The sequence below is a fragment of the Hylobates moloch genome, unplaced genomic scaffold, assembly GCF_009828535.3.
Source record: "Hylobates moloch isolate HMO894 unplaced genomic scaffold, HMol_V3 SCAFFOLD_49, whole genome shotgun sequence".
Classification (NCBI taxonomy): Eukaryota; Metazoa; Chordata; class Mammalia; order Primates; family Hylobatidae; genus Hylobates; species Hylobates moloch.
In genome coordinates, this window is record NW_026652324.1 from 280,848 (window position 1) to 293,176 (window position 12,329).

At 38.3% G+C, this 12,329-nt stretch overlaps 1 long non-coding RNA gene across 1 annotated transcript in view; it reads left to right on the plus strand.

Annotated features, from left to right (window-relative positions):
* Positions 1-1,110: 1,110 nt before the first annotated feature.
* LOC131382552 (uncharacterized) overlaps positions 1,111-12,329 on the plus strand; it is a 39,316-nt gene continuing 28,097 nt past the window's right edge. The window contains exon 1 of the long non-coding RNA XR_009212111.1: positions 1,111-1,443. This is a non-coding gene — a long non-coding RNA (uncharacterized LOC131382552). The remainder of the gene's footprint in view (positions 1,444-12,329) is intronic.

A 12,329-nucleotide genomic window follows, 5' to 3' on the forward strand; every position in this document is an offset into this window, starting at 1 on the left:
AGCACAAGCTGCAGGTGAAGTATAAAATAGCGAAGGTGAATTACTGGAAAAATATGGGACAATCTGGACATTATTTTCAAAAGATTGTAATTCATTTAAAAAGGAAATATAAAAATATCCAGGAGCTCAAATGGTAGCCTACATTCTCCGACAAGGAGAAAAAGGAGGCGATAGAGGAGATAAAAACAAGAGAGAGGAACAAAGCGTCACTCATCAGACGCCATTGAATGTTGTTAAGACAACCATCTATTACCCTGAAAATTTATAATTAATAGGAATTAGACAAATATCTCTGGATAACCAAATAGGTCTAGCAAATGCAGAAAGTTATTCTTTTAAAAGCAGAGTATTTTAGATAATAAATCCACAAGGGAATACAGAATTGAAATATAGAATTACAGAATTAAAAGATCACAATTTTACAATCCTTAACTAAATACAATCAATAGATGATGTACTAGGTTGTGTTATGTCAACATGGCTGAGGCTAAAACTTTGCTTGCTAGAATTCCCTCCTTTGTATGGGACGATGCTGGAGTTGAGTATTTACGCAAAATTAAAAAGGCAATGTCACACAAAAACCACTAATTTCAGAGGGGTTTTGTGGTTAGACAGAGTGACAGATGCATGATGCCTGGAAAGCCGTGCATGTCCTGCTTCTCCTCTGTTTTGTATTCAGCTCATCTTTCTAATTGCTAACCTGGCAGTCAACAGTAGCCCCAAAGTCACCAAAGGTGAGAGGTGAAGCCAGCTGGACTTCCTGGGTTGGGGGGGGACTTGGAGAAATTTTCTGTCTAGCTAAAGAATTGTAAATGCACCAATCAGCACTCTGTGTCTAGCTAAAGGTTTGTAAATGCACCAATCAGCACTCTGTAAAAACAGACCAATCAGCACTCTGTAAAACGGACCAATTGGCACTCTGTAAAATGGACCAATCAGCACTCTGTAAAATGGACCAATCAGCACTCTGTAAGATGGACCAATCATCACTCTGTAAAATGGGCCAATCAGCACTCTGTAAAATGGACCAATCAGCAGGATGGGGGCAGGGCCAAATAAGGGAATAAAAGCTGGCCACGGAAGCCAGCAGCTGCACCTGCTCAGGTCTGTTTCTGCTGCGTGTGTTCTTTGTTCTTTTACTCTTCACAATCAATCTTGCTGTTGCTCAGTGTTGGGGTCTGCACAACCTTTATGAGCTGTAACACTCACTGTGCAGGTCTTTAGCTTCACTCCTGAAGTCAGCAAGACCATGAACCCACCAGAAGGAAGAAACTGCGGACGCATCTGAACGTCTGAAGGAAAAAACTCCGGACACACCGTCTTTAAGAACTGTGACACTCACCGCAAGGGCCCGCGGCTTCCTTCTTGAAGTCAACGAGGCGAAGGAACCAATTCCAGATACATTTTGGCGACCACAAAGGGACAATCGACTATCGCCAAGCGGTGAGTACTGTCGGACCTCTTTGGCTTGCTATTCTGTCATAATTTTCCTTAGAATTTAGGGGCTAAATACCGGGCACCTGTCGGCCAGTTAAAAAGCAGTCCGAAAGAAATATAATGCAAGACACATATGCAGTTTTTGTTTTCTAGAAAACACGACTTAAAACAGGCAAGTGTTGCTGACTAAATTAATTTTAATAATACATTTTATTTAACTCAATTATACAAAATATTATTTCATCACGTAATTAATATAAGAAATGAGATATTCTATGTTTTTCCTAAGCCTTTAAAATCTGGTGCGTCTTGTGCTGTCACAGCACGTGTCAATTGAGACTACCTGCATTTTGCATGCTCAGTTACCACCTGTGCCTAGTAGCTAATGTATTAGACAGTGCTAGAGTGGTTAATACTGCTTGAACAATCTGTATCTTACACATAAACAAAATACCGGAATTATAAATTCATCCCAACTTGTTATAACATAGAAAACAGCAACCATAAAATTGTGCTTAGTTTGAAAATACTACTTTCTTTGAGGTTTGATTTAGACTACAAAAAACAAGGAAGAGAAAACAAGACAATAACCCTCATTTATTTATTTATTGAACCATCACTATAATGAGGGAGTAATAAGCACATTCCGTTCCATGCTTATGGCAATCCCATGGTGCAGTTACTGTTGTGTTCCCGTTTTATAGCTAGGGAAACTGGGTTTTAATAAGATTTTGTAATTTGCTGAGATCACACACCTAGCAAGATTTGGGGCAGCTGGAATTCTAAACTTATGTCTGATTAACTGTAATTCTCAGAGAATTTCCTCTGTGACATCAGTGAAAAAAATCATTTTGTATAGACCAGAATAGGAAAAAAAGAAAAGTAGAAAAGTTTAGTTATTTATTTTAACTTTTATTGTAAGTTCAGGACTATAGGTGTGTAGATTTGTTATGTAGGTATACCTGTGACTTGGGGGTTTGTTGTATAGATTATTTCATTAACTCAGTATATTTCATATACTGAGCAAATGATAGTGATAAATCAGGAGCGAGAGCATAAAGGGTTTTCTTTTACATCGCTTTGAGGTTCCCCTCGTTTCACAGAATATTTTTTCACCCAAAATTTTCTTCAGGCCATGTTTGTGTGTGCAGAAACATCTCTAATTATGGAATTTACTCTGTTAGTTAAATTTAGAATGACTTAATGGATGGCTGTCTCTAAAGCTTGTTACTGTTTACCTAAGGTCATCACAATAGTAATGGCTTCTTAGAAAGGAAACTGTGTAAGACTACTAATAAGCACCATGTTTTATGCATATTTTATGCCAGTCACTTAACATTTATAATTTATGTTGCTAGAACATTTATTCAATATTGATAGCTTATTTTATGCCACTTCTAGTTGGTATTAGAAATGTATTAAATGGCTAAAATGCATATGCCCTTTCTATCAATATGCACTTAAGCTTTCTAAAACACTCTTGGAGTAATACTAACCACCTTCCATTCAAATTCATTTATAATAGTCCTTACCATTAGCTGAAAATTCATCAAATGCAATATGTTAATTCATCAACATTATTGTACAACGTATACTGAGAAGAAAAAATGTGACGGTGTGCTCCACCAATTAAAATTGTGACTTTATGATTGGATATTATTTCTATCCTATAGTACCAAGTTGGTGAGCCAGGGACCAGTAGGAGTATAATCTGCCCTGTGTTACTTGAGTCCTTTATCTTTTGATGACCGCACCAATGTCGCAATAAATAGTGTGACATTGTTTTTTTTCCCAAATGGTAAATGCTTTGATGAAAGTTAATCATGGAAAAAGATGACATAAACTGTTTAGAAGTATGTATTAAGTTATCCCCAAACATAGAAAACCATAGACTACAAAACCAGAGAAAAAAGAAGACTAAGCAGCAAAATGGCTATGAACTTGTGAAACAAAAGGGAACATGATGTGGCCGCAGTGTGAAGTAGAGGCAGGATGCCCAAAGAGGATGTTATTTGAACTGGGCCTTGAAAAGTAAATTACTTAGAGGGTGAGTGCAAAAAAGCCATCGAGTAAGAGAAAATAGTGTGTATATGAAAAAATAATAGGCTGATTTGTCCAAGAATGAAAACTCTTAAATCCATTTAAAAGGTAAAGGAGAGGGAAGGAAACTAGGGATAAAGCTGGGTACTGAGGTTGTTACCCAAAAGAAAATAATTTCGTGTCCCTCACTAGGCATTTATTCTATTGGCAAGGGGATGAAATTTGTAGTTTTAAAATAGGTGACTAACACGCCGAGAGCTCTGTTTGTTTTTATGATAACTGATGATGTGGACCATGTGTTGGAGGGAGGACACGATCAAATGCAATAGCGCAGTGAGAAATGGTCAGGTGTAAATGAGATGTACTTCGTGATATGTGTGACGTAGACATACATATCATGATCCAGCTATTTAGCCTCTTTCATATGGAGTCATAAAAACATTACTTTGGAAATATAAGAGAAATCAATTTCAGTTAGGTGGGTTAGGGAAAATAAGGTACATTTAGTTTTTGTCTAAACAATGCTCATTGTTCTTTATAATGTTGGTGACAATGACAAAAATGAGAAATGTAAAGAACACAGTATATTCATGTGTAGGATAAACTACCTATGCTGAGAGCAGCTAGATTTCTATGCCACTGTTGACAGTTTATTTATCACAATCCTGCCTAAACACGAATCCACTTTGGATTAATTGCTTCCAAAACTATATATTTAAATGTTGAAGCTGTAGTGAAATAATTATGTGATCATTTATCATATCATGCTTTAATGCCAATAGGACATTATGAGCAATGAATATTTATCAATGTTCTAATTGTAACTGAGTAGCGGTACCGCTGTTTATTATTGTTCTTTTTAAACAGTATGATTTTAACACCTGGCACCCTAAAATTGTCCACTTAATGTGTTCTGCTTTGGGATCAGGCTGACATTGAAAGGCCAAAAATTCAAGATAATACCACGATAAACAGCTTTGTGATCAAAAGTTAGGGTGATATGAAACTTCAACCTGCCATAAATACAGGACAGCTTTTCTCAATCTCCACCTCATTGAAACATTGGCATGGATAATTCTTTGCTGGGAGGAGTTTCATGTCCGTTCTAGGATGTTTAGCCGCATCTTTGGCCTCTACCCACTGGATGCCTGTAGCACTCTCTTATAATCGTGGCAATCAAAATGTCTCCAGATATTGCCCAGTATCGCCGCCAGTATTAGCTAATGTAAAGACATCCTTTAACTTGAAAGCTGCACCCATGAAGTAACCCACCATGTGCTTTACCACAAAATTTTAAATTTTTAAAGTAAACAGTTGCAAATAAAATTATTGGAGACCCCCCAAAGTACGTTAGACAGAAAAAATAATAAATATATGGGTATATATTTTGGCTCATCAGTAAAAGTATTCAATTAATCCTTATTTCTACCCGTTTTTCTGAGTCACTGGCACAATTTCTACTATCTTGTTAGCGTAGCCAAAAACATGTATTTTTTTTTGTAAATCTTTTGCTAACTAAGCACATTCTATATTTTCATATTCAAATTGATTGTTAGAGTATAAATTCATATTAGTGCACAACTTCTATGCCCTCTAAGTCTCCCATTTACACAATGGTAAACAATAACTTGTTTTCCCTTCATCTGGCAGGAGGTAAGGGTTAAAGTTTGAAAATCCATGCAAGTCCAGACTTCATCCTAATAACTTCATATACAAGCTATAAAATCTAAATTCCCTTCTTCAGAAGTGAAAAAATATATAAATTACCTTTTGAAGAATAATAAATAATCAAACTATAGAGTAATAGTGGAGTGAAGAGGAAATAAGAACGGTCCATTAAACTTAAAAAAAAAAAAAAAAAACGGAATGGGGGCCCGATAAATAGGGAAGAAGCTATGGGGAATGTGCCTTAATGGAAACATCACCATTTTCAAATCCTAAATCTCCTGATTTCTAGTCAAACTTCTGGATAGTTTAATCAAATTTTCTAGATGTCAGTATTCTTATTAGGGGATGCTATCACCTACTTTCAGGTTTGATTCAAGAATTTAATAACAATAGCTAATCCTAGTCAGTAACTTCTATATGCCACGGTAACTTCTATATGTTCTTTAAATATTTTATTAATATTAATGACAATCCAGTGAAGTGAATATTATTATCTCTGTTGAACAGAAAAAGAAACAGAGGAAGGAGAGGTCACACATAGATTTAAATTTAGGGCTCATGCCTGTAATCTCAGAGCAGGCAAATCTGTTGAGCTTAGAAATTGGAGACCAGCCTGGGCAACGTGGTGAACCCTCGTCTCTACTGAAAATTAAAAATAAATAAAAATAGCCAGGTGTGGTGGTGTGTACCTGTAGTTCCAGCTACCTGGGAGGCTGAGGTGGGAGGATCACTTGAGCCTGGGGAGGTGGGAGGTTGCAGTGAGCCAAGATTGTGCTGCTGCACTCCAGCCTGGGTGACAGAATGAGACCCTTTCTCACTAATAATAGTAATAGTAATAATAATAATAATAATAATAATGTGACTCTAAAAGAGTAACTGCAACATTATAATATGCTTTCACAAATACCCTAAAAAGATGTCTTATGTGCAGTGGGTTAGCAATACAAAATAGCTCTCTGCCTTCAACTAAAAAAATGTGTGAAGAAAGATAAATAATAATTTACCTAAGTGCATGAAGAAACTCAGAAATAGGAGCAGGGACGGAGAACAGGCCTGCTAGTGAATATAGAAACCGAGCATACTATTTCTCTCTTCCTCATTTAGCTACCTAATGTCTTGTGATTTTCCTATTTTTTTCTACTGCTTTGAGCCCTGCCTTAGTTCACATCTTCATAAATTTTTGCTCAAGCCTAATGAAGTCTACATATTTTGCTACAAATTTCTAAAACAAAATCTGATCACGTTGATGGCCTTGCTTAAATATTCTTCAAGAGTTTCCTTTGGCTTCTGGGATAAGTCTCAACTCTTCTCTTCATTTAGCAGTATCTAGTTAAATTCAAGATTGGCATACTCTTAGTGATTTCACACTCAGGTGTACATTCTAGATAATCTCTTGCACATATATAGGAGATATTTACAAAATGTTTGCTGTGCCAGTGTTTATAATAGTGAATGACCTAAATGCCATATTGTAGGACAATAAAGAAAAAAATTATTGTATTCAAATAACGGAGTACCATACAGTATTTTATTTTTATTTCTTAGTTGACAAATGAAAATTATATATATTTATGATGTACAACATGTTGTTTTAAAATATGTATACATTGTAGAATGCCTATACCAAGCTAATTAACATGCATTATCTCATACATTTGTGGTGAGTACACTTAAAATCTACTCTAGTAGCAATTTTCAAGTGCGTGTACAATATGTTATTAACTATAGTCACTATGTTGTACAATACATCTCTTGAACTTATTTCTGCCTGGCTGAGTGAAATTTTGTATCCTTAGACCAACTTCACCCCAATCCCCTCCACCTTCCCAGCCTCTGGTAATTAACCATTCCAGAGTCTGCGTCAATGACTTGACTTTTTTAGATTTCACATATAAACGATATCATGTTCTATTTGTCACTTAGCATAATGTCTTCAAGGTTCATCCATGTAGTTGCAAGTGACAGTGTTTCCACCTTTTGTAAGGCTGAATCGTATTCCATAGTGTACGTATACCACATTTTTTTTTTTTTGAGACGGAGTCTCGCTCTGTCGCCCAGGCTGGAGTGCAGTGGCGCAATCTCGGCTCACTGCAAGCTCCGCCTCCCGGGTTCACGCCATTCTCCTGCCTCAGCCTCTCCGAGTAGCTGGGACTACAGGCGCCCGCCACCGCGCCCGGCTAATTTTTTTGTATTCTTTTTTAGTAGAGATGGGGTTTCACCGTGGTCTCGATCTCCTGACCTCGTGATCCGCCCGCCTCGGCCTCCCAAAGTGCTGGGATTACAAGCGTGAGCCACCGCGCCCGGCCTGTATACCACATTTTTATACAGCATTTTAAATGAGTGTCTTATGCTTATGCCAGAATACAAATTTTAAAAATAGAATAATTTCAAAAATAATATGATATTATATATCATCTACAAGTAAATAAAATAATAATATATATTGTTTACGATTACACTGCTCATAGAGTAATATTTGGGATAATGTTTGCCTGTGGTGATGAAAAGAAGGTGAATGAATAATTTTACCTACAGGGAGCTTTAAGTATATTTTTAATTTATTTTTAAGCTGTTTGTCAGTTACATAGTATTTATCATATTATGCTTTAGATGTTTTTGTATGCATCAAGCACTTAATAAAAAATCATCTCTACAAAAGTAAGTAACTATAAATAAGCCTGTCAAAAAGGTCCACTATTAATTGATCTTTACATACTTTTCCAATATTACTTACGGACACTTTATTGATCTCCAGTCATGATGAACCATGCTGCACAGTTTTCCTAACACGTCATTCTCTCTCTCTTCTGTATGGCCGGTTTTATACTGTAAGAACTTTCCATTCACCTTACTCCTACTAACTTGTTAAGGCTCAGCTCCGAGCTCTCAAACTCCAGGACCCTTTTTTGAAATCTTTAATTTGGCTATTATGTTCTAATATCTCATGGCACCATTTCTACATTTGTGTCAGCCTTGAAACAATAGCTGTGAACTCTGCTCACACGACATAGCCAGTGGAGGTTGGCAAGAGGGCCCTGCCTCTCATTAGCCACTCAGGATCCCAGGTGATGGAGGCTACAGCAGGAACTGTGCTTACCCAATCACTGTAGCAGGAAAGAATGGGTGGATCATGATCTGTTTCTTAGAGCCCCTATGCAGAAGTGACCGAAATCATTTTCATTCACATTGTTTTTGAATGAAGCAACTCAAATGACCTCTGCTAACTTCAAAGGAAATGGAAAAATGCAAGCCCTATGAGATGACTAAATGGTGAGAACAGCTTTGTGTGAAATATGTAAACAGCCCTAAAGACTACTACAGTCCATACATTTCTCATGTTGAATCGTAATGAATTATTTACTCCTCCTGTGTAAACATTTTATCTTAGCTCTGTATGTCGGCCACTGATATCATATAGACACATTTAAAAGAATATGTTTTGCCCGGTAAGAGAACACATCCTCACTCAGAGAACAGGTCCCCATCTACTTCTAGATGAGTCCTTCAGAAAGTAGTGTCTGTGGGTGAACATTAGCATTTCATTATTGGATCATTTTTTGACCATACCCTGCTTGATTGACTGTAAGGTTATCAATCTATGAATTTTCAGAGCTGACCACATTTAGCTCAGTCTTCCCACAAAAGAAGGGGGAATTCAGCACCTATTCACTTTTATGTACCTGACAGACATTTGCTGAAAAGTGACAAATCAGCCCAGCCTATTGCAGTGGTTTGTCTGTCATCAAAGGATAGGAGAGGCAGTTCTTCAGTTTTCGAGGCACCGCTAGCTATTCCCTGTAAAAATCCACACTTAAAAGGTTTTTCTAAGATGGTTGCTCATTCCAAATCCTAAGGATCCACCCTCCTTGAATTGGTTTACCTATTTATCATCAAAACAATAATGTTATTAAAAATCCAATTTTTCCTAAGATTTACTAGTTTCAAATCTATTTGCTTTTGTACATTTCTTTTAAAAGCGATATTTTAGCATGTTGAGAGGTGGGAAGGAATACATCATGTTTTTCCTTTTTTTATTCCTCCTTTCAAGTTATATGCATTTTTGTATTGTACTATTTTAACATTCTAGGGAATTTCTAAAATTTGGAATAAGCACTCTTGTCACAGATGATCTCATATGGAATATCATATTAAACATAATTAATTTGTATCTTCCCTTTAAAGATTAAATGCCAATCTTATTTATGAAAATGCGACAGGAACGCATCCTAAACTCAGTATTTATGAACATTTTCACATGACGTCTCAATCTAGCAACAAATCCTGTTAGCTGTGCCTTAGAAACATAATCAGAATCAACTGCTGCTCACAGTCTTCAATGCTCCTCCTTGTGGTTCAGGCCACCAACATCAGGACTGCTTCAAGTCTCATTCTATCTGTTCTTTCTACAGTCTTAGTGCTCATTTTAAAATGCAGTTCAGGCCACGCATGGTGGTTTACACCTGTAATACCAGCAATTTGGGAGGCCGAGGCAGGTGGATCACGAGGTTAGGAATTTGAGACCAGCCTGGCCAAGATGGTGAAACCTCATCTCTATTAAAAATACAAAAATTATCCGGGCGCGATGGCTGGAGCCTGTAATCCCAGCTACTGGGGAGGCTGAGGCAGGAGAATCACTTGAACCCGGGAGGCAGAGGTTGCAGTGAGCTGAGATCACGCCATTGCACTCAAGCCTGGGTAACAGAGCAAGACTCCGTCTCAAAAAAAAATGCAGTTAATTAAGATCACAGTCAGGAACAGAAAACCAAATATCACGTGTTTCTACCTATAAGTGGGAGGTAAACATTGAGTACACATAGACATAAAGATGTAAACAACAGACACTGGGGATTACTAGAGGGGGACACAAGAGAGGAAGGCATGGACTAAAAAACTACCTATTAGGTATTATGCTCACTACCTGGGTGATGGGATCATGGGTGGGTACCCCAAACCTCAGCATCAGGCAATACACCATGTAACAAACCTGCACATGTACCCCTGAATCTGAAATAAAAGTTGAAATGATTTTTTTAAAAAAAGATTACAGTCACATGCATTCTCTGCTTAAAATCCCTATGCATGGCAATAGGGTCCTCCATTACTGAGCTGGCTAAATTCCCCACCTCCCAACATTCTCCTGTCCCCACTTTGCTTTCTTGCTTTGTGATCAGTGCAGCTTTGACTTTCGTGTCAGGGTCTTTGTACCTGTTTTCCCTATCTAGGTCACTCTCCCCCTTGTAGCAAATAATTAATTCCCACTCTTCTTACAGATCTTTGCTCAACATTCACATTTTTCAGAGGGGACTCCTCAGATAACATTATCTGAAGTTAAAATATCATGACACTATCCCTTATCCAACTTTTTGATTCTCTTTATTGATCATCATCTGATATCACACAGTTGATAAATGAGTACACCACATATATATACATATACATATAAACATAAACAGTATTTGCATATTCTCACTAAAATGAAGATTATATAAGGGAAGACTTTTTTGTTTTGTTTCGTTCACCAGTACCTAGAAGAGCATCAAGAACATTATGTGTTTAAAAATTATTTCTTGAGGCCTGGCACGGTGGCTCACCCCTGTAATCCTAGCACTTTGGGAGGCCTAGGCGGGTGGATCACGAGGTCAGGAGATCAAGACCATCCTGGCTAACACGGTGAAACCCCGTCTCTACTAAAAATACAAAAAATTAGCAGGGCGTGGTTGCGGGCGCCTGTAGTCCCAGCTACTTGGGAGGCTCAGGCAGGAGAATGGCGTGAACCCGGGAGGTGGAGCTTGCAGTGAGCTGAGATTGCACCACTGCACTCCAGTCTGGGTGACAGAGCGAGACTCCATCTTGAAAAAAAATATATATATATATGTCTTGAATGAATATATGATTAGATAAACTCTTACAGAGTCGATGGATCAGAACTTCATTCTCAAGAAATTTCTGCAGTCGTTTGTACTGCAGTGCCTTACATTTATACCAGTTATGGCAAAGACCAAAGTTGCAAGGGTACCAGGGATATAATTTCATTAACAGTTCTTTTTTATTTATTTTTGTGAGACAGGGTCTCTCTTTCTGTTGCCCAGGCTGCAGTGCAATGGCATGATCATGGCTCACTGCAGCTTCAACCTACCCAGGTTTAGGTGATCGTCTCCTCTGCCTCCTGAGTAGGTGGGACTACAGGCATGTGGCACCATGCCAGGCTAATTTTTGTATTTTTCTGTAGAGATGGGGTTTTGTCATATTTCTCACACTGGTCTTGAACTCCTGAGCTCAAGTGATCCACCTGCTTTGGCCTCCCAAAGTGCTAGGGTTACAGGCTTGGACCACTGCGCCTGGCCTAACAGTCTCATTTTAATCAAACATCTCTCCTATGCTCAGGACACCAATTGGGTTCCTTCATTTTTCTTCCTTCATATTTTCCTCCTTCCTTCTTCTCTTTCTTCTATTGTACTTTTCATCCTTTTTTTCCCTTCCATTCTAATCATTCACTGTGGGCTTTAAAACTCTCGAGATTCTGTGGTCCAGCTCACTAAGTCCACCTTCTCAGGAATGTCGTTTCTCTGTATGTTGCACAGTGGCACTCTGAGCTGTTAGTGTAGCATGAACATGGGTTGCATCCTAAAATGCTGCTACCTCACCACTGTGAGAAAGATTGTGTCCCACATGTTTCGTCAATACTTTTGAAACCGTGAAAGAAGACGGTGGACTAAGCTTAAGTTTTGCTTAAAACCTCTGTCAGGCAAATGCAGGCAAATCATCAGACAGCAACCACAGGAGGTGAAAATTCAGTCACTAGAGCTATAGCTGACGCATGATTCCTCCACAGCCTCTTTCGTTCTCAGACAGCACAGAGGAATTTAGCAAGAAGAAATGTCAGAGTTTGGGACAGGACCATTGGCTCTTGAATTGTGAAGCATTTAATATGCTTGATTAGGAAAACACAAGCCACACCCTATTCAGCATAATCAGTAGCTTGACCACAAGTCTCGTGTTACAGCAGTGGGATGTAGCACAGCTGCATCCTCTTGCCCTCACTCGGAGCATCAATCCTTTCCCTGGCACCATCGAAGGTCTAGGACATGCAGAGTGGCTGCATGATGTGGCTTCATGATGTGGCTTCTAGCCTCACAACCTCAGCATCCTACCAGGATTGACTGCCTTATGCACTTTGATGTATC